This window comes from Mustela lutreola, chromosome 13 (assembly GCF_030435805.1).
Source record: "Mustela lutreola isolate mMusLut2 chromosome 13, mMusLut2.pri, whole genome shotgun sequence".
Lineage (NCBI taxonomy): Eukaryota > Metazoa > Chordata > Mammalia > Carnivora > Mustelidae > Mustela > Mustela lutreola.
In genome coordinates, this window is record NC_081302.1 from 7,480,611 (window position 1) to 7,503,708 (window position 23,098).

The 23,098-nt window shown below is 37.0% G+C and overlaps 2 pseudogenes; both read left to right on the plus strand.

Annotated features, from left to right (window-relative positions):
• Positions 1–1,297: 1,297 nt before the first annotated feature.
• LOC131814103 (glycoprotein-N-acetylgalactosamine 3-beta-galactosyltransferase 1-like) lies at positions 1,298–11,696 on the plus strand (annotated as a pseudogene).
• Positions 11,697–21,715: 10,019 nt separating this feature from the next.
• LOC131814105 (gamma-aminobutyric acid receptor-associated protein-like) lies at positions 21,716–22,500 on the plus strand (annotated as a pseudogene).
• The last annotated feature ends 598 nt before the right edge of the window (positions 22,501–23,098 follow it).

Below are 23,098 nucleotides of genomic sequence, written 5' to 3' on the forward strand. Positions count from 1 at the left end.
TTAACATCTAATGAAATGCTAAACTTCAGTTAAAGGACAGTAAAAGAAAAACTGCATTTTTTTTCTCATCCAATTTTATAAATCCCTGAAAGTCTATCCACAAATATCTTGGTGTTTAGTGGAGCCCAGGTTAAGAATCCCTGAAGTGATAACAGGCTAGATCTTTACTGTATTGTAGAACGAATTGCTTCATGTTTCTCACTAACGTCAAGAAGAGCTATTTATCATAAAATTTTAGCTAAATTCCAAAAACAAAACAACAACAGAAGGAAAAAAATCCCACTTGCATTCACCAGCAGTAAACCAGGAACCATGGGCTGGTCTAGGCTCAGGAGATGGAAGGCTACATGCATTGTTCGTCTTCAGAAAGAATTTTAGAATATTTGCCACTTTCATCTTAGAATTCCTCCACATTTGATTAGAGTTAAAAACAACTGAAAAAAGTCATAGAGATATTAGGTGAGCCAGGTACCATTTGTGCTCAAACATATGCTCTTTTTCTATTGGTCCTTCAAGTGAAATTTCTCCTTAGGCTAATATTCTGTATAAATTTAATGATATCAGTTACATAGGAAAGGGCAAGTTACTTAAAGACTCAGCTCCTCCAGTTTCTCTTGTGTAAAATAAATGGGTTAAGCTAAATGATCCTATGGTGGACTATAGTGGAAAGACAATTAACTTTGAAGTTAAGCATTAGTTAAAATGCCCACTGAAATTCTATTAAATAAAATATGATTTAAGAAAGTTAAGACCTATTTAATTATAGAGCTGTGAAGAGGATCAAATAAGACAACATAATGCTTCTAAAAGGCACACAGTAAGTCTTAAATATGGGGCTTCGTACTCAGACTCTGATAAGCTGTAATAGAAAAATGCCTGCTCCATGCATATGGAATCCCAATTGTTACTTTTAAATAAATGCTCATCATTAAAAATACTTTGAACACTGGGCTACAACATGCTTATTTATTTATCTTTTTAGTGAAGAAAAACTTCTGTAAGCATTTCTTGAATTCGCTGGCATTAGAAATGCTGCAGCTTGGAAGAGAACGGTTGTGGAGGAGAGATGAACAACAGATTCAGGAAGGCAGTAGGCTGTGAAAGACATTGGATGCCAGGTTAAGACACATGGCTGACAAATTCTTTAAAATGTGAGGCAGAGAGCTAAGCCCAAAGCACAAAGACTAACATGGCTAGATCGTTAGTTTGAGTGAGTGCTCTCCATATTTTTGTGTCAGCAGAACACAGAAATGACAAGATGTGCTCAGTGTGCTGGTGTATACAGATCAGGCTCCTCATGGCGGGTGTCAGCTCACAGGGCAGGATGGGCTGCTCCCACAGCCTCCGAGTGCCACCAAGGTCTCCAGACCCACCCCGTGGTAACCTTCACCTCAGCACACCTACAGGCCCTTGGTGACCCTTTCCAGAGCACAGCAGCTGGACCCTTGGTCTCACATATACAGAATAGTTTGATGACAACTTGTCAAACAAACAGGAGAGAACACATCATATTCTGCTTTTTATTTTTTTTTATTTTTTTAAGATTTTATTTATTTACTTGACAGACAGAGATCACCAATAGGCAGAGAGATAGGCAGAGAGGGAGAGGAAGAGAAGCAGGCCTCCTCCTGAACAGAGAACCGGATGCGGGGCTCGATCCTAAAACCCTGGGATCGTGACCTGAGCGGAAGGCAGAGGCTTTAACCCACTGAGCCACCCAGGCGCCCCATATTCTGCTTTTTAAAATAGGTTCTCACCACTTAGAGCTATTATTTGAAAACATTCACAATGGGCTCCTAAATGAGAGAACTTCTCCAAATCCTCATTTACTTCACAGCAATAAAGCAAAAGAGACATTCTAGGCTAACTGCTAAAATTTAGTGCACTTAGTGATGAAAGGACACATTTATGGGCTTTAGGGTCCAGGCTAATTTACACTTGTTATTATCTTTCTACCTATATGTGGTGGACAGAATGATGCCTCCCAAATATCCATGTACTAATCTCCAGAACCTGTGAATATGCTATCTTACATGACGAAAGGGACTTTTCAGATGTCATTAAATTAGAGATGGATCCTGAGTGGGGGAGATGGCCCTGGATTATTCAAAAAGGAAAATGCAATAGCCAGGGTCCTATCATATGTCTGTCTGTGACAGAGGAAGCTGAGGTGAGACAGAGAGACAGAGATTTAAGATGCTCTGCTACCATCTTTGAAGATGGAGGAGGGGTCAAGAGACCAGGCATACAGATGGCCTATAGAAGCTGGAAAGGAAAAGAACACAGGCCTGCTGACACTCTGATTTCAGGATTTCCACCTACAAATTATAAGAGAAGAAATGTATGCTGTTTAATCCTCTAAATTCATCATATTTTTTTAAGGTCACAATAGTGAACTAATATACCATGTGTCTGTGTAATACAATTTTTATGCTTTTTCCTCTTGGCTTAAGACATAACACACAGTTTTGAACCGAACAGAAATACATATTAAATTGTCACTTGTGGAAGTGAAGTTCCAGCCCCTCACCTCTAAGAAGAGTCAAGATAAGACAGTTTAGGATCTGTACTTTTTTCAGCATTGAATCGATCATTTCCAATAAAACCTTACGAACTATCAGGAGTACCTTAAAGATTGTTAAATAGTTCATGTTTAAAATTCTTTTGGAGCAATGTTGATACTTTGCCTTTATTTTTGACATTTTGCCTTTAATAAAATGCACCATTTATCACATTTGCAGTGGGATATCAATGATTTCTTAATAGTTGGTATCTGATCTTTTCTATTCAACATTATGTCGAGATCTTAAAATGTCACAAGGACAGCAGATATTTAGAGAGAGATAGTTTGCAATGTGATGATCGTGTGTGTGTGTGTGTATGTTTACATGTGTGTATAAAAAGACACCACACTTTCCACATCAACTTCCTTAGCTTTATTATTCTCTAATTCCGGGATCTTGAAAACCAACTACAGCCTCTGTGCCTCAGTTTCCTCAAAATACTACCTCATAAGATTAGTGAAGATAACCAGTAAAGAAAATGTATGTAAAATGATAGGAATGCTACTTGGCACATAGTAATCGCTCTGAAACATTATTATTATCTTCATCACTAGTATTATTATCTGCATCACTAGTATTATTGGTATTATTATCTTCATCACTAGTATTATTGGTATTATTATCTTCATCACTAGTATTATTGGTATTATTATCTTCATCACTAGTATGCCCAATAACTAAAAGCACATGCAAGAAACCTCAAAGCTCTTGCACTATCCAGAGAAGGTGGGAACACCATTGTGACCATTAGTGGTCAGTTATCCTACTGTATCTTACTGATGGCCTGCGTGATTTCTCCAAGGGGACACTCACAATCCCACTGATTAAACCATTGCCACTCGCTGCCCACTATTGCAAATCACTCTTCTTCTGACTCAATGGTAGGATCCAACAATGTAGGATCATTAAAAATACATTTTCAGAATAGTGAGTTATTTAGATACTTTGAGCATTTACATTCCCACTGGCTAAATTAAGATCATGCTTAATCTTCTTAGTTGGATAGCCAGAACTTTAAACCAACAAATGAAGGACACCCTTTATAGCTGGTTGCATGCATAGACCTATATATTCAATTTAATAAGAAATTCACTTATCTGAACCAAGCATTAATCATTTCATAACTACATTGAAAGGATATTTTCCCTCTTAGAAAGGAAAATCTCCATATCAGGATAATTTCGTGATTTCCAAATTGTATCTGTTAAATCTCCAGTAACCACTGCACTAGATACCAATTGCTAGACTACAAATCAGTTTATCTGGAGTACTCATTAAGAGGTTATTTACAATATCTATCAGAATTGGCAATTGACAACTTCTTGAACTATTGGCTAAGTTTCCTCATCACTGACATAGTACCGATAAGATATCACCTAGAAATTACAATGTGTGCTGCAAATATACAATTGGTTAAATGATTTAGTAGCCAAACATAATGTACTCAAGAACTTGCTGTCTTTGAAATCTTTGAACACAGCCCTAGGCCACTATAATCTCCACATTTAGAGCTTTTAATTAAATATATCTTCTCATTTGAATATTATTTTGACATCTAATGACACTTTCAACTTACATTTTTTTAAATGATTATTTATTTATTTATTTGACAGAGAGAGATCACAGTAGACAGAGAGGCAGGCAGAGAGAGAGAGAGGGAAGCAGGTTACCTGCTGAGCAGAGAGCCCGATGTGGGACTCGATCCCAGGACCCTGAGATCATGACCCGAGCCAAAGGCAGCGGCTTAACCCACTGAGCCACCCAGGAGCCCCCAACTTACATTTTTTTAAATTACATCTTGTCTTAGTATATAGTTCAAAGGGCTCGTTCATTTTAAAAATCACTGCCCATATTGGGTATTAACATAAGACTTAAAAGTCCTTAGACTTCCTTTTTATAAGATTAATGTGTTAACAAGTATATGTTAACAGGCTTAATTTTAATACATTCTAGTTAATTTCCTACACAGGACAGGTCAGAATACAACATATTCATTCCAACAGAGGCAGAAGGAAGGACAAGATATGTCATGATGAAATGAATACCTGTTCCTTAACCATCATAGCCTGAAGCTTGGGTTTTGCTAACAAACAGATTATCAGCATCCTTTTCATGCAGGCACAGAATAGCTGGTTGGTTTCACTCCTTCACTAACTCTGTAAACATTTATAGAAGATCTCAAAGCCTGGAACTAATTCAGTTTTTGGAAATATAAATAACTATTCCATTTGTTATATTTTATAGAAGAAAAATGGAAAAGTGATTTTAATTTGGATACACTTCTTTTTAGTGGTTTATTATTGCATTAGCACAGAATCAGTCTTAAGAAGGACATTAAGAAATGACCCAACTGTTTTTCTATCTTTGGCGTGCCTTACAAGTTTTACTCTAAATCTTTGCATTTGTGATGAGGGGAAAAAATAAAGACAAGGCTTTTTGTACCATACCCTTCAGACTCAGGATTGCTACATGTACATCTGGGGAAGAAATTTTCAGAGATAAGGAAAGCGCTGGGTGAGACAGAAGTGTAAAGTGGAGAGCCACACCTTGTCACGACATGGGTGCAGCACAGAGCAGACTCATTCTGGGCTGGGTGTGAGTAAAGCCGCATGCGGGAAGATGCACCTGCCTTTCCTGATCATTCTTGACCAGCATTAGACTGCGACTGGTGGTGGCTCTTCAGTAATACTGGACAGGGTTCTTCTAAGTCAGGATTTTTTTTTTTTTTTTTTAAGACAAAACCTTCATTGAACATGACTAAAACATACTCTTGGAATCACATGTAGTTTATTAAATGAATAACTAAATAAGAAATATTTATACATCAAAACACAGGGAACAGATAAACTGATTCTGGTTACTCTTTGGTCCTTCTCGGGTGAGAATTTGATGCACCTTTTAGGGCATCATCACCAGGTGGTATCAATTCTCTCCTTACCACATCCCGGTTTGGTTTATTTTCTGATACTCTATTGAGTGGACACTATTCTTGTCCAAAATTTGGCTGTGAAAAAATTAAAATTGATACAATCTGCAGAGAATACTTGACTTTCCATCTGCTCATGTTCAAGGTTCAAAAAAGATTAGTATATTTATCAGTGATTCATATAATGCCAGCTAAGCCTGTTACTCCTAGCTATTGTGACAATTCATGTACAACAGTAATGTGGGGCATACATCCTCCTCCAACAAGCTTTCTGTGGAATAATGCCACGACTGCCAGTTTCTTTAACAGAGAAGTGTGTCATTGGCGTAGCTTACTGAGTTCTGTCTCATTTGAAATTTGATCTGTGTTAGGGCAGTAAGAGAGGTTTTGTAGTTCATTTGAGTTTGGGGTCTGAAGAAAGCTGTTGCTGGCTTAGTAACTTCCTGACCAAGCCCCCTATAGTATCTTTGACTCTATGATACTTTCTGGGTTTCTCACAGCAAGGATCTCTTCTGGGTACTACAGTGAAAGAGTCTACAGTTTTTTCCTTACCTCTGTTATTGTTACCCCTCTCTAAAATTTAATAGTAAGCATTTTCCACTGTACCTTAAGTGATAAGGTAATGACAATGTATATCAGTTACTTAAAAAAGAAATTCATTAATTAAGTTTATTATTTCAAGGAGACAATGCATTAAATTTTATTACTATGTAAAAATATATATCATTTTTTTTTTATTTCAAAAACATGGCTTTTAGATACATAGATAGGTAGTTAGGTTGACAGATAATCTCATTTATTTTCCCCTTAAACCTACTTGATTACCTTGATATGTGAAGGAAATTAAAAACAAACAAAAAAACCAAAAACAAAAACAAAAAAACAGGGGCACCTGGGTGGCTCAGTGGGTTAAAGCCTCTGCCTTCGGCTCAGGTCGTGATCCCAGGGTCCTAGGATCGTGCCCCGAATAGGGCTCTCTGCTCGGCAGGGAGCCTGCTTCCCTTCCTCTCTCTCTGTCTGCCTCTCTGCTTGCTTGTGACCTCTGTCTGTCAAATAAATAAATAAAATCTTAAAAAAAAAACAAAACAAAACCTATCAGGTATACATGAATAAGACAGGCTGTTTCAGTTAAAAAAAAAAAAATTCTCTTATTGCTGCTTGATAAGAAACTGAACAACAGATTCTACTAAGGCTAATTGACATAAATTCTATCATCAAATTAATTCAATTTCCATTAAGCACCGGGGTGCTAACCCTTATGTTACGGCAATCATTCATTATCATAGGAAGACTTGCTCTATTATTCTAGATAAAGGATTTGTTCAAAACAAAATTATAGATACTATTTGAGAGATAATATATAATACAATTTCCCTTGGGATTACCAGATTTTTTCTCTCTCTCTCTTTATTTATTTATTTTTTTGATACACTAATCCTTAGTATAAATTTCAGGCTAATGCAAATTTTTCAATAAAAACCTTCAAGTATTTCATGGTTAAATAATGATAATTAAAAGAGATTAATTTGCTTTTGGCATTTGTAAAATTCATTCAACAGCATAACGCAGGATGCTATCTTTCCCTAAGAACAGCAGTTTTATATTATTATTTCCTTTAGAGAGGTCACTAAATCTAGATAAATGCTGTATCTTTTATAAACTGCCTTTTATATCTCAAAAATGTCTATTTTTCTGAGCAGACTGAAAAAAAAAATCACTTCCTTTCCTAATGTATCATGCTAAAGTCTAGAGGACAACAGTGACTAGGTCAAAAGGAGCTTAAAGCAGCAGGACACTTCAATTAATAAGACAAGATAAATATTTGAGGAGCTTTAAAGGTTCATTTCTCATGAAGATTTAGATAACCATCATATGTTATATAATGACTTCATTTTCATAATCATCATCTGAAATTCCCTTCAAATTAAATATATATATTACATGTAGATATATTTTATTTGACATATCCTCCCAATGAAACAATTACTTTGGTGCATTTAATGGCCTTCCTCCTAACTGATAGAGCCGTACAATGTTCTCCATTCTGCTATTAAAATATTCTAATTAAATCAGTCACCCTGGTCCCATCTGTTATATACTGATCTCATGCGGAGAAGCTGCTGGAACCTCTCCAGGGTAGTGAATGTACTCAGTTCCTTTCATGGCCTATTGGATGTCATATGCAGGAGGACCTTGTTCTTGGTTTGAAATTATAACTAAGGCTCTGGGTATACAATAAACCATAGTGGATGTTATGGAGATTAAATCAGCTCTTTTTCAGAATGCTTGCAGAGTAAAACAATTGTGGCCCATGTCACTGTTCAGAAGCCTACACTTCATCATGGTCTATGAGGAAGGTCTGAGGAGATTTCCTGAATATTCCCTCCAGGTCTGAGCATGATAGGCACCGGATCCTAGGTCTATGGGAACATGGGTGAACTGGTGAATCTATCACCCAAAACTGGAGCCTACCAGAACACCAGAAATCAGCACTAAAGTGCGACTCCTAAGTACAGATGACCTCTGTTCTTTCAGAGATCACAGCACCCTTGATGAGCGTTTCCCAACAAGTTTACTGTTTTTTAAATTTTAATTTCTCGGAAATTCTCTGTAGTTTGATGGCGGGGTAATCCACAGAACTGTGTGTATAATCTTCTTGTTAAAAGATGATAGTAACAGTGATCTTGATATGTTAATTAGGAGGATTTGGCTGATAAAATGCAGGTTTTCATAAGTGATAGATGAGAAAACTGTATTTTTCTCCACATTGCTGTTGCTATTTTTTAATTCTAACTCTTCGATTCATGGAATGCAGATGTCTTTTACAAAGAAAAAAATCTTATTTTATTACTGTATTTTAATAATTAGGTGGGTTAGTCTAGCTGATACTTCTGTTAGCTGAAATGTATGACTACCCATTATTAATTGTGATGATGCTTCATTACAAAGTTGACAATTCTGCTTATATCTCAGATCCTTTTTGGTGTTGAGAAGGCCATGAAGTATATACTAACAAACTTGTACATTATTTATACAAACAGCTAAGCATACAGCTCTATCTATCTATTACAAATGAGCATATACTTTTTTCCCTCTTATCCTATTTTTTACTATTTCAAATATTAAATAGTTTCAAAGTTTCTTTTTATCAAATCTATTCATGCATATAAAGAATCAACTGTTCTACCAGATTTTAAAATCCAGTGTCCCTATATAAGGAAATCCTTTGACTCTTGTATCTGATTAAGCATTTACTTGTTTTTATACAAATTGCATGTCTGTTGGTATCTACTGCCCTCCTGCTATAGCTCTTTCTCCCCTTGCCTTCTCTTGCACATATATACCTACATCTACACTTTTTTTTTTTTTTTTAATAAGCTCAATCCCACTCTCGTTCTAATCAGTGTTTGGTGTTAGAGTTTGTGGTATTCTGAATCCTACCCAGAGCTCATCTCCTATTTACTTGGCTCATTCACTTCCCACATCCCTAAACTACCATTTCACTTCTCTCTCTTCAAACCTCTAACGTCTTCCTTCTAGTCCTCACTCACAGCTGACCTTGCTTCCTATTTTCCTGGGAATACCAATGAGGGTAGAAGAGAAGGCCTCCAGAAGCTCTCAGATAGGACATGTACCCCACATCCTTCACACTCTGCCCTGTCTCCCGTAAGGACAGGTGGACCCCCTCACTCGCATATTTGCCTCTCATCCTGACCAACAGACCCACACTGGCCGCACTAGGCACTTTTATAGCACTTTTCCATATTCTGCATTTTCTGCACTTCTATGGGATCAGTATGATTATCAATTATTTTCCTCACATCTTTTAAAAAGAGGAAATCCTATCAATACATTTAAAGTCAGTTCCCACATTTCTCTACTTCTCTTCATCCTACCCCAATTCCCCATTAAGGAAAATCTCTACAAAACGTTGTCTGGACAGACTTGCTCTTTTCAACTGAACTCATCACATTTTCTCTTGAATCCTCCTCAGTCATGATTTCATTCTCACCATGCTTGCAAAGCCGTTAATAAGAAGACTAATTCCCAGTTGTCATGTGACTCGAACATCAACATTTGGTGTAATCAGGCTCTGAAACAGTTTTCCCCCCTTGGATTCCAGGAAACACCTGGTGTTCCAGCCTTTGTTTCTCAGTCTGCTTTTCTGATCTCACCTCTTGTGCTCTGACCTCCAAATGCTGGTAAGCCCCAGGACTGTCTTCCATTCACACTCAAACCCCTTGTGACATTACTTAATTTCATGGCTTCAGATTTCCATCTCCAGCCTGAACCCTTCCTCTGAATTCCAGAGTGTCACATTCAACTGCTTAGTCAATAGTTCTACTCAGATGTCTAGTGGATGTTTCCAGCTTCCCATGCATAAGAGCACACCTCCAAGAAAGAAAGAAAGAAAGAAGAAGGAAGGAAGGTAGGAAGGAAGGAAGGGGAAGAAAGGAAGAAAGACTGGACTAAGGAAGAATCTGCTCTGCCAGTAGTAAAGATCCTATCTGGCTTTGTCATAGACTGTTGCTTTTCATCAATCCAGTAGCAAATCCTATTAGTTCTGCTTCCAAATTATATTCAGACTTAGGATCCCACTCTTTCCAGCCTTATTACTACCATCCTAGGCAAAGCCCTGATCTTCCCTCAACTATATTGTCACAGATGCTATCAACTGATACACCTGCTCTGCCTTTACCATCTTTTCTGTCTGTTCTCAACACAGAAGCCAGATTGATCAAGTTAAAATGACATATTATGCCATAACTCGACTCAAAACAGTATTTCTTAAAAATCTCAATTTATTTCTTTTAAATATTTCCTCACTCTAGCATTCGAAGAGTTTCAAAAGACAGCATAAGGAGATGTGCACATTCACTCTCTGTTCCAAATGCACCTATATGTTGAAGAACCAGGTTATCAGAATCAGTATCCGAATGTCTTATTGACAAGACCCTACCTGGGGTGGCTGTGTTTTGGGCTGGCAGAGTCTAGACAGGGAATGTAGTGGGGAGCACAAGGGTGGAAACTCTGTGTAGGAGACCCTGATGAAGGCCGTCCTTTTCCAGCTGGATTTACTCTTGAGGAGAAGACCCAAGACACCAGAAAAAGGATAAGCACAGTGTATTTTCAAGGTACATCCACTTTTCTGTGTTCTCATCTTTATGTGGTCTGGCATCTTTGTTAAAGTCCTTCTGTCCTTTGCGATGACCCTGGGCCTTATTATCAGAACGCTTGTTCTGAAACTCACTATGATGAATATTAGGCTGCATGTCATGCAGCTCTCTCTCCAGAATATGGAGTAGCAGACAACACAAAAATCCGACTGCTGACAGCAGAGGAAGGAGGAAACACTCCGCCAAGATTTAAAGGTCATTTCCCAAAAGTGGGTTTCCTGAAATCTACTAGGAAAGTGGAGGTACCCTGAAAATGCACCATGCTTAACCTTCATCTTGTGTAATTCCAGTTGGAAAACCTAAGGAAGCAAAGCTACTTGGACTTGGCCTCATAATAAAATGTGGTTTGTGGGTTCAGAAGGAAAGAAAGACTGTTATGGGATTAAACTCCAAAGAAGGCAGAGACCAAAGCTATTGGAAAACAATTAAAGCTTTTTCGGTGTGCTCATGACCATCATGTAGAAGAAGAAGGCCATGACAATACCTAAACCTTACTAGAGAACCTAATGTGGCTTCTGGCAACGTACAAACCCAAATCCTTCAGAAGATTTAAGCCCTCCTTAATGCACTGCCGCATGAGTGGAGGGGCAGGATATATACAGAGCAAAGCACCTTTGGGGATTGGTTGATGCATCCAAGATGGACAAATGCACAAGCAGTTCTTCCAGTGAAAACAGTGCTGGGGAAGTGCAGGGAAATCATAAACTCAGAGCCAGGAGATTCCAGAGATCCCATAGGAAAGGAAATTTTCCACCCTTTTGGGCAGTATCACAACTTGAACAAAGGTTATCTAACCATTTAACCAAAACCTTTTGGTACTAGCATTATAACTAGTATCCTCCCATAGAAGGTCTGAACTTGTGGTTTCTCTGTACTATGTTGACCTTATACCACATTTATAATCTTCAGCCATGTGGTTATTTATATAGATATCAACCTGCCTTCCCTGAGACTAGCCTAAAGACACAAGTGAAGCATATAAAAATGAAGGTAAAAATTAAGAAAACCTTAATAGAAAAACATGAGTGAACAAAGGTAGAATATCTAACACCACACTGAAAGGCTTCTGCATCTCTATTATAGAAAACTAGAATCCCAGTAAGGACTTCTAAGTGAACAAGTATCCCATATTAGAAATCTTGCATATGTATGTTTGACATCTGAAGCTTTAAATGAGCCGGGCATTCTGTTAAAATGTGTTTTGTACAGAAACATACAAATATATAAATATGAAATATAATATATAATAATAAAATACTATATATAAATATATATATGTGTGTGTGTGTGTGTGTATGATGTGTGTATATAAATGTTTTTTTTTAAATGACAGTGGCCAGTTAGAGGAACTAAAGATTGTGTAGAGCTTTTGTTGGCTGCTCTTGACCACACTCGTTATTGTCACTAAGAAACCCAAATAGTTAAATTTGCTGAAACTATAGACACTATTTTATAATACATACAGAGTGCTAAATAAACATGCCTTTATAGAATTTTTAGAAGAAATTTTTCCCAGTGTTGTTTGTAAACTTAAGCCATGAATTTGTACGTGCCATGATTACTCATCATTGGCAGTGTTTCTTTCAGAAAGTAATAAAAATGGCACTTGCTCTAAAGGTGCATTAATGAAAACACAATTTGATATTTTAGTGCTTTCCAAGCATCAGGCATAGCCTTACTTTTCCAATACTAAATTATAAGATCTCCCTGACATATATATAATATATATATATATTTTGTATATATATATATATACACACACATATATATATAATCAATATTTGCATCAAATTTTCAAATGCTGTGTTAGGGTTTGTGTAAAACACAAATAAGGCATGGCTTATTTTTCAGGTACTCTCAAGTTGCTTATTACTTGGTTAATATCTTTTTCTCTATGAATGAATATAAACACATCAGAGAACATCAAACTGGCAAAGTGTGTGGTTCCAAAATTAAAAGTGGATGTGAGAAAAAGAAATAATAATGATTGTCTGGAGAAGGGAGAAAAAACATTCCGTGGAGGTGAAGCTTGACTTAGACTTAAAGGAGTGGGTACACTTTGGGGGGAAGAAGCTTTCCATGACAGCTGACATCATAACTTCATAACATCTCACACAAGAACACCATACAGATTTGGGAATGCATGTCTCAGTAAAGAAATGTTGAAACAAGAATGCATTTTTGAGTGCGCCCTGAGATGTCTGATTGCAACAAATGTTCTGTGTTGCTAGACATTGAGAAAAGGCTCCTTCCCCAGGCAAGTTTTCAAATAAGACTCCCTTCTTGGTCAACATCTTGTTTGCGACCTTGCAAAAAAATAGATTCTGAGGAAGAGGACCCAGCTAAGCTGCATCTGGAACCCTGACCTATTGAAATTGTGAGATAATAAAGATGGGCCACAAATTTTGTGGTCATTTTTTCCACAATAGGTAACCAATAAAGGATGACGTGGATATGAGCTGAGAGATAAGAGATGAAATGGCACAGGGTTCAGCAGAGGACAATACTGCATAAGCAACATTTAGCTCATGTGTAGACATATTAGAGAACACAAAAAGATGCTGAGGAAAATCATACATTTAGAACCTTTTGGAATTATTTAGGCCTGAAATATTAAGTGCCTAAATGTACTGGCATCCATGGGAATTAAGATAGTGTGACCCCTGCTGCTAGTCATTTATTGAGAATTATTTTCAGTACTTGACAACTTCCAAGCAACTTATGCACATGGATTCAGTTAAAATTTATGACTAATCTGCAAGTTCCTGTACTGTCCTATTTTATAAGTGATGGAAAAATAACTGGACAAAATTAATGGTTGGTAGATCCAGGCAATGTGATCCTAAAGCCCATGTTCTTAGAGATAGGCGCTCTTAGGATGACTTGGGATTCAAAGAATATAGATAGAGAAGCTCTACCTTGAGAGCAGTAAGGCTGATGGGTTCCACAGCTTAATAGTAACCAGAATGCTCATTACTAATATAGACTAATTACTTTTCATTATATCTGAATCTGACTCTAAAAATAGAAATATTATAGTGCTTTTAATTGTAAAGGAAATGTTCAGTTACTACTTCATTGTATAAGAACAGTAACAAAATTCTTTTTAATATTTCAGAATTTTTTTTTCAGGTTGAAAAAACACAGAAGATGCTCTGAATAGAAAATATATGGCTTATGAGCAAAAAACAAAATAGCATGAGTTTCATAAATGGATGTTTTGTGCCAGAATAGATTCCCAACTGGTTTTATGGCTGGAGATGGCAAAAGCTATGAAGGACAGGAAATAAATTAATAGCATCACGGTTGCATGATTGCAACATAACTTTTATCCTAATGACAAGTGTACCATAACAATAATAAAAGTTTCAGAAATGATGAGGTACTTATGTCTTCAATGAACCAGATAAGTAGATATTTATATTATATCTTTGGCAGAGGATACAATACTACATTTCATCATGAACAAACCACTGAGATCTGTGATAGACATTGAAAATGTCTGGTTTATTGGACTTCACTAATCATTTCAAAACCTTTCGCTCATAATATGATTTGTAGAAACAGCGTATATATAGGACTGGACCATCTAGAAGCAAACCGGCCCTGTGTTGTGGACTTGTTTGCATTTGGTGAACTGAGATGTAACCCTATATCTAAGGGCTGAAATGCAAACTGTATCCCAGTCGTTGGATTTGGGAAAGTGAGGGAGTTACAGGGGTCAAGGACGAATGAATTTTCTAGCTCAGGGGAGTGGTGGAGGTGTCTGTAAATGGGATGGGGGGAAGATGATGGATTTGGTTGCGTGAAACTGAGGTCATAAAGATTATATTCACATTGACAGGAAGAAAGCAAACAAATGCACCATCAAGTTAGAAGGTAAAATGCACACTTGCTTATTCTAAGCATTAATTCTAGCTAGAAGGGAAAAAAATCCCTCTGAAAATTCATCCTTCATGTGGTTTTGAGGTATAAATTCATGTCACCTGTATATTCCAAAAATCCTAAGAAAATCATTTCATTTTTAGTGGGCTCAGGTTGTTAGCACCCTCAGGCATTTTCATGAGTAAAGGCAGTCATTTCAGAAAAACAAGCAAACTTCAATCTAGGCGTCCAAGAATGTTCACACAGATACAGTGGGAAGACTCTGGGCTCACAGCAGAAGATCAGCAAACATCTCCGCTTCCTGGGGAGTGAGTGTAGTGTCCTGGGTGAAAGCAGGTGCCCACCATGGAGTGAGGAGCACACCCACACAGACTCGTCAGGGAGTTACCAGTCACAGAACACAAAATACAGATGTTTGATATGTTTTTGAGAAGATAGCCATGAAAATTGGAGAAACATTTAAGACATAAACCAACAGGTTTTGAAAATAATGAAAAGAATACCTCTATATGAGAGCTATAATTGAAAAATTGAAACCCAAGATCAGACAGACATAAGTGAGTGAGAGACCCCTGAAGCCATCAGAATACAGGAAAAGATACGGAACTGTGAGAGGAATGCTAAAAATTATATAGAAAATAGGAATATTCTGTACATACTTCATTAACCTTCCACAAGGAAAGAAGGGAAACAAATTTAAAAAGAGGCACTATTCAAAGAAATAGTGTCTGAGAGTTTAATGGAGAGGAAGACCACAAACTTCAGATCCAGGAAGCATGAAACATGCAAGCAAAAGGAAATCCACACTTAACATTTCACATTAAAATGAAAGAACCTCAAGGAAAAAGAAAATAAATTAAAAACACTCATAGAGAGAAGACAGATCACTTACAAAGAGCAATAAGGCTGACAGCTGACTCAAAGACAGCATCAATGAAAGCAGAGAAACAGTAAAAGAATCATTTTAATGTTCTAAGAGAAAATACTCATCCATTTAAACTTCAAAATTCTAATCAGGAAAGAAATTTTAAAAAGTTTTGATATCTGAAACCCAAAAGTGTCTATCACCAGCACACTTTCACTAAAGGCAACTTGTAAAAAGATACAAGGGAAAATGGTTTCAGAATGTAGATTTGATACAAAAGACACTGTTTTTGTTTTTTGGTTTTTTTAATTTAACTAAGTGGGTAAATATAAGTGAACATTAGTTCTATCTAAGAATAACATGAGATGTCTCGTTTGAGTGGTTGGAATAAAGCAAGCAAAACATAGATAGAAGAGGGAGACTCCAGTCTAGGTGGCAAATTTCTCAATGAACGGAGGGGAATAAACAAGTCTGTAGGCATCAGGAACAAGGGGGGTGCCAGGGGGCGTAGGTGTCAGAGCAAGAGCTGCTGATCAAAGAATGACTTTGGCCTGACATTCTGAGAGACTGAGGAGGCAGTCCCTGAGGGCTGACTCTACCTCAAGGAAATGTAAATTCCTGGCAAAGCAGTATAAATACCCCAGTCAAAGTGCCTTTACAATTGGAAGTCCATATGCTCTTTTATGTGCTCCAGAAACGCAGGGAGGTTAACAAGTGAAGAGAAGTCTCTATGCAGTTCCCAAGAATAAAAGTTCTTTACATTACATCCTGGGACGGCCACGGCTTCCTCCTCTCATTAACATACCATTCTTACCCCTTGGTTTGCCCCGGTCTCTTTAAAGGTAAAGGAAACTGCAAGCCTCATGCCACAATGCAAGGTTTTATGTTCGAATGTATTTATTTAAAGAAGTCAGAGGGGAGGAGATTATTACTCAGCTTAATTTCACTTTGAAAGGAAAGCTCAAGCATCAGATGCTAATGTGTTCAATTTCCTAAACAAGTCCCCTTTGAACAGTAAAAGCATTTCTTTGTCAAAGCCTCCTATTTTCTCCCCCTCTCTCCATCAAAGGAATAGAAAAAAAAAAAAAAGACTTTCTTTTGATTTTTATTTCATACTCTAATATGTTAAGAAAGCTTTTAAGAGATAATCCCTATTTTTCCGATATGTTCAAATATGAAAGAGTCATGTAATTAATTTATCTTCTGAAAGATGGGTTTGCAGTGAGTTTTTATACCAGGGCAGGGGACCAAGAATAATAAGCAGAGTGGGTCATCTTAATTTACGCCCACTTGAATTTTCTCCAGATGGTGGCCTTTAGCCATGGAGACTGTAGAACAGCCATCTGTACTTGTTTATTTCCTAATATCTTTCCGATCTTCACCACTATTACTTACTCTGTGGTCCTGACCTTTTCAGTCTGTCAGTTGTGCCCTGGTGCTAAGAGCCCTTGTGTTCCTGCATATTGTCATTCTTCTTTGTTAGATCAGCCCTGCCATTCTCAAACAGCACTATGCCCAGATTCTGCTGCCCTTCACTCTATCTTCACTGGAGGAAGTAATCCTATTCCTTTCCCTTATCTCTAGCACCTTCTAACTCTTACATCTTACATTGTCTTTTATGCTTTCTGCCTCTAAACTTCATGCGTTCCCCAAGAAACCGTCCTTGGTCATTTGCTTCTCCTGCTATCTCTTCCCTTGATGTGCTTTGTCTTGCCTTAAACGAGCCTCTCTATGATTGGTTAATGCCCAAAGTGGGTGAAAGGGCTCTCTGAAAAAGGGAAAATTTGACCCACCAATGAGGTCTAAACTTGAAACAGTTAGCGTGTGTCTTTTTAAATATCCAAAACAAGAGTTACGTTATAATCTATCAAGCTTGAACATGCAATTATGAGAATAAACAAGCATATCTGATACTTTAGAACAAAGAGATATAACAAGGATTAGACAGTATTCAAGCCGATGGATTATACTTACCCCTGTAAGAGTTTGACAAATAACATAGGCACAGAGCCCCGTATTAAACCACCCATCCATGAATGTTCTTTCTTGCTCCTTCATAACTCTTGACATTAACTGAATCACTCTGGATAATGAGGCTGAATATAGAGATCAGGATAACAAAAAGAATACATTAACCCCCCAAATCCCTGGGCCTCCTGATTCTCTCTTTCCTTGACTCCACCAAAATAATTTAATGAACCTCAGGGCAGGTTTAAGACAATCCTTTCTGGTTTGGCTTTTTCCTAACTGGTGTTGAGTCCTGTTGTGAAAGTCTGTAAAACTAGCCACTTGTTTTAGCTTTATTTTGATACTTTTATAGCACACATTAAAATCAACGTCAAGGGCGCCTGGGTGGCTCAGTGGGTTAAGCCGCTGCCTTCGGCTCAGGTCATGATCTCAGGGTCCTGGGATCGAGTCCCGCATCGGGCTCTCTGCTCAGCGGGGAGCCTGCTTCCTCCTCTCTCTCTCTGCCTGCCTCTCTGCCTACTTGTAATCTCTCTCTGTCAAATAAATAAATAAAATCTTTAAAAAAATAAAAAATAAAATCAATGTCAATATATTTTATTGTTTAAAGTCAAGAAAAACATATTTTGACAATTAAAATGTAAGTTGGTTATTTCTTGTCATATGTAAAATGTAGATAATTAACCAAACTTCTAGAATCAATATTTTTAAAGCAGGAAACCAACTTCTCCTAAAATACATTAAAATCTCCTTCAGCTTTATAACATATACTAATAAATAAATTCAGTAGTTTTCTTTTCTGAATTTATTAAGAATTATCAATGACATTCTTCTGATGTTACCCTTGTCACTTTTATGACTAGTGCTATGCTCTTTTTTTCCTCAATTACCACTATAATTATCACTGCATAATTTACAAATATTGCTTCCAGAAACTGTATTGTTCTTTCAGCTGTGTGTGTGTGTGTGTGTGTGTGTGTGTGTGTGTGTGTGATACTCTGAAACATATCTCACATAGTTGAAGATAAGGCTTCTCATTTTTTGTCCTTAATTTTGATGGCACTATTTTTGTGTTAATTCCATGGTCATCCAGTGAAAAGCCACATGGGTAAAGCAGGACATTCACAGTGATAGAATAAACATAGAGTGACCCAGATGTTCAAGAGAGCAAGCAAATATGAAGGAAAAGTCAAGGAAATGGTATGCTAAATTGAATTAGTTATGAATATTTTAGAAACCTCATTGACTCTTTTGGTAAATACAAATCTTTTACTGAGATCACAGTTGCTTTCTCTCTTCAACAGCCTTCAGCTAATCATGGATTGCATTTTTGGTTCTTTATCTTCCTCCCAATTCCCACATTGGCTTTTAACTGATATTTAAACTCATATCTTGTACAAATAATATATATTATTTAAGAGTATAACAGATTTGATATATATACACAGAAATTAATAACTTTTAAAACTTCTGAATGTGTCGTCTTCTTGTTTTGTTGGTCTGCTTGTTTTTATTTTTTAATTAAATAAGGTAATATTTGGAAAAGAGTTTCTCTGAATGAGTTATTAGAGATACAAAATTTGAAATGCACTTAAAAAGATCACCTTATCTACTGATTTAGCCAAAATTAAAATTAATTTAGGGCTATATGAAGAAAATGCTACATGTGTTGAGTGGAGGCACCACTGTCTACTCATAGAATCCTTCTGTGAAAATTGCATATGTGATGGAGCCAAAGAGATGCTCCCCACAGACTGAATCTTACATAAATTTGTGAGAGTTTATTCTTAGGATGGAATTTAATAATAGGTTATTAAATGTCAAAGTGATTATTTACTATTATTTATTAAAGAAGAATTCTTGTATGAAAATAACAGATTGACTTAATAGTTTACGGTGCAAAATCAGTATAAAAGCACACTTCTATTAAAATAATTAAAATATAATAGACAGGTACTTGAATATTTATGACAGATCATCAAATTTTATTTATTTTTTATTTTCACTTTTTAGAGGGAGGAGGGGGCAAAGGGAGAGAGAGAATCTCAAGCAGGCTCGACACCCAGCACGGAGCTTGATGTGGAGCTTGATGTCATGTCCCTGAGATCATGACCTGTGATGAAATCAAGAGTCAGATGTTTACCTAAATGAGCCACACAGGCACCATTTAAATTTTAAAATTCTGGGGAATACTGATAATGGAGGAGGCTATGCTTGAGTAGGATTGGGGAAATATAGGAAATCTCTGTACCTTTTGCTCAATTTTGTTGCGAAAAAACAATTTGCTCTAAAAAAAATCCTCTTGAAATGTTAAAACAAAATTCAGAATATGAAATTGTATGTAGACTTGGGTGGGAAAATGCAAAAATAAATCCTATACATGTTGATGGTTTTAATTTAATTTAAGAATAATGAAAATAATTAAAATAATTTTGTTAGGTTTGTTAATTTTCTCCGAAGAACTATAAAATCTCATAATTATCATATATAATATTTTTAAGCATGTAAGAATGATTTAAAATGCAGCATCCAAAAAGGATCTAATTGATATCATTGAGAACTTAACTTTTTGGAGAATTTTAATAGATACTAAATTTAAGAAACCAAAATCCAGTTGGTTCTTGACCTCTGTTTCCAAAAGAATTGCACACCCACAGACACCTTCTCACACACACACACAAACACACACGTGTACATACACCACACATGTACAGATAAGAAACATTATTTTTTATAAATGGAGAAGGGATAAAAATAAACAAAAATATAAACTATTTGTTTACATGCTTCAGAAAGTATCACAGTGAGCAATCCAACGCAAATAATTTTCCAAATAAAAATAAAATGCCAAAGATACTGCTTTTAACGTTATTTGTTTGTTTGTTTGTTTTTTAGCTTTTGATCCTCTTTATCTATTTCACTCATACACACACACACACACACACCCTCAAGAGCCCTCTGGCTACCATCTGTTTGTTTTCTGTATTTAGAAGTCCGTTTTTTTGTTTGTCTCTTTCCCCTCTCTTTATTTGTTTGTTCCTTTCGTTTCATACATTCCACATAGGTGTGAAGTCATAGGGTATTTGTCTTTCTCTGATTGACTTATTTCATTTAGCATTATACCTTCTAGGTCCATCTGTGTTGTTGCAAAAGGTAAGATTCCATGCTTTTTATGGCTGAGTAATATTTCATTATACATATATACACACACATACATATAATTCCATATATATTCCATATATACATGTGGTAGTCCATTATATATATCCCAGATCTTTATCCAGTCATCTACAGATGTGTGCTTGGGTTGCTTTCATATATTGCCTATTATAAATAAAGCTGCAGTAAACAGCAAGGGGACATTTCTAGAAAGAAAAGAAGGGAGGAAAGGAGCAAAGATGGAAGGAAAAAAGGAGAAAGAAAAGAAGTCAAAACACTTTTCTCCGAAGTACTAAAACAAAACAAAATCAAACCAAAGCAATAAAACTTCCAAATCGATACAAGGTACTTATAAGTAATACTAATAAATGTAAATGAATGAATGAATGAATGAATGAATGCAATAGCATGTTCTTTCTTCTTTTTTTTTTTTTTAAGATTTTATTTATTTATTTGACAGACAGAGATCACAAGTAGGCAGAGAGGCAGGCAGAGAGAGAGGAGGAAGCAGGCTCCCTGCAGAGCAGAGAGCCCGATGTGGGGCTCGATCCCAGAACACTGGAATCATGACCCAAGCCGAAGACAGAGGCTTTAACCCACTGAGCCACCCAGGCGCCCTGACATGTTCTTTCTTCTGATTCACTTTTATCCCTTATTTTATTGATGGCTACACTACCAACAACAGAAAAAATGAACATCTTATTTTCTACTTTTTGTGAGTCTCTCCTGTAACACTCACATGTAAGTATCAGCTAAACATTTTAAAATCAGGGGATTTTTTTTTTTTTTTCAGTATGGTAGAAATGATGATATTTTTTCATCTACTTTTCCTTTTGAACATTTTCAAGATACTTTAAAAGTAAGCAATTTACTGTTAGGTGTCCCATAAATGGAAAAATGAGTTATTATTTTACTAGCTATGTCTTTTTATGTCTACACATAGTTTTTACATCAATAACTCTATCTTTTGTGACTGCACTCAAAAGGGTGTCTCTCAATCATACTTTGCTACACATTTTTTTTTTTTTTAACAGAGAAGTATTTTCCTTTGGGGCATTATGAGGAGTAATTTGCAGTGAACTTAGAAGCATATTGTCTTGGGTCCCTCCTTTTCCACCCCCACCCCCACCCCAGGTTCCTTCAGCTCAAGCTGGTCCAGCCCAGTTCTTGGGGGATGTATAAAGAAGAACATCTGTTCAGGAAGTGCTGCTTCGAGGGTGAGAAGATCTCAAAGAAATACCTAGATTGTACTCTGGTGGAAGTAAGAAAAGGCTCCCAAATCTCAGGTAGGAGACCTGGACAAAAAGAAATAGCTGGTGCCTTCTCATCTCACAGCTGGTCAGTTCCACTTTTTTTTTTTTTTTTTTTTTTTTTTTTAGATATATTAATTTGAGAGAGAAAGAGAAAGAACATCTGAGTGAGATCTGAGTGAGGGAGATGGGCAAAGAGAGAAGGAGAGAGAATCTCAAGCAGAATTCCCACGGAGCACAGAGCCAAATATGGGGCTGGATCTCATGATCTTGAAATCATGACCTGACCTGAGCTGAAATCATGAGTTGGTCACTTAATTGAATGAGCCACCCAGGCGTCCCTACAGTTGGTCAGTTCTACTTTTTGATCTGAGAGCAAATTCATCTCTGATCAAGGATATCAAGGATATCCTCTGAGCTGAGGATAGATACCTTCTTTTTCTTTGTCAACAATGTCATTCCATCCACCAGTACCACAATGGGTCAACTATAGCAGGGACACCATGAAGACTTCTTTCTATACATTGCCTACAGTGATGAAAGTATCTATGTCTGTGAAGCTGCTGCCCCTGACTTGGGGGTTCCCATTCTACAAAGAGAGAGGTGGTCCTCGTTCCTTGACCTACTCCTTCTTCAGTCTCAGCTACCACCTCCTTCCTTCACGACATGTACTTCCAAATGTTTGAGACTTTCCACCAGTTCCTCTTAGCAGGAGGGTTAATGGAGGAGGTGGCTTCTCATACCTGTCCTTCCCTTTCTTCTACATCTCTGACTCTGTTTTAGACTTCTTGACTGTCAGTCTCTGTCACAGCCAGTGATTGTTGTGTTCCCCTTCTCTCTCTAACTGCCCAAGGGACTCAGAACCCTACCATTCCCTTCCTTTCACTACCCCTTTTATTTGCAGGTAGATGAAAGACACTTAAATTGTGAGGAGAAAGTAGGAGTTATATCAATAAAGAAAAAACCATCAAGCTAGAAAAGGAAAAGAAACATATTGTCTTGGAGGCAAACATTTGTATGTGAAGCTAAGGATGTTCATGAACAAAGTCATGACTATGATGTTTTGAATTAACTAGTTACTTATATCATGTTATACCACCTTTGATTTTATACCTTTAGTAATGGCCTACTGGTCCACAAGCAGGAACTCCCAGAATTCCATAAAGGCTTTGTGTCGGGGACCGCCTCCAGCCGGGAAAGTCCCCGCCATTACAAGATGGCGCTTGGCTCACTGCCAGCAAAATACGCTGCAAGTAAACAACAAATGTTCTGGTAAAGCCCGCCTAAAGGAGGACATAGTCATTGGC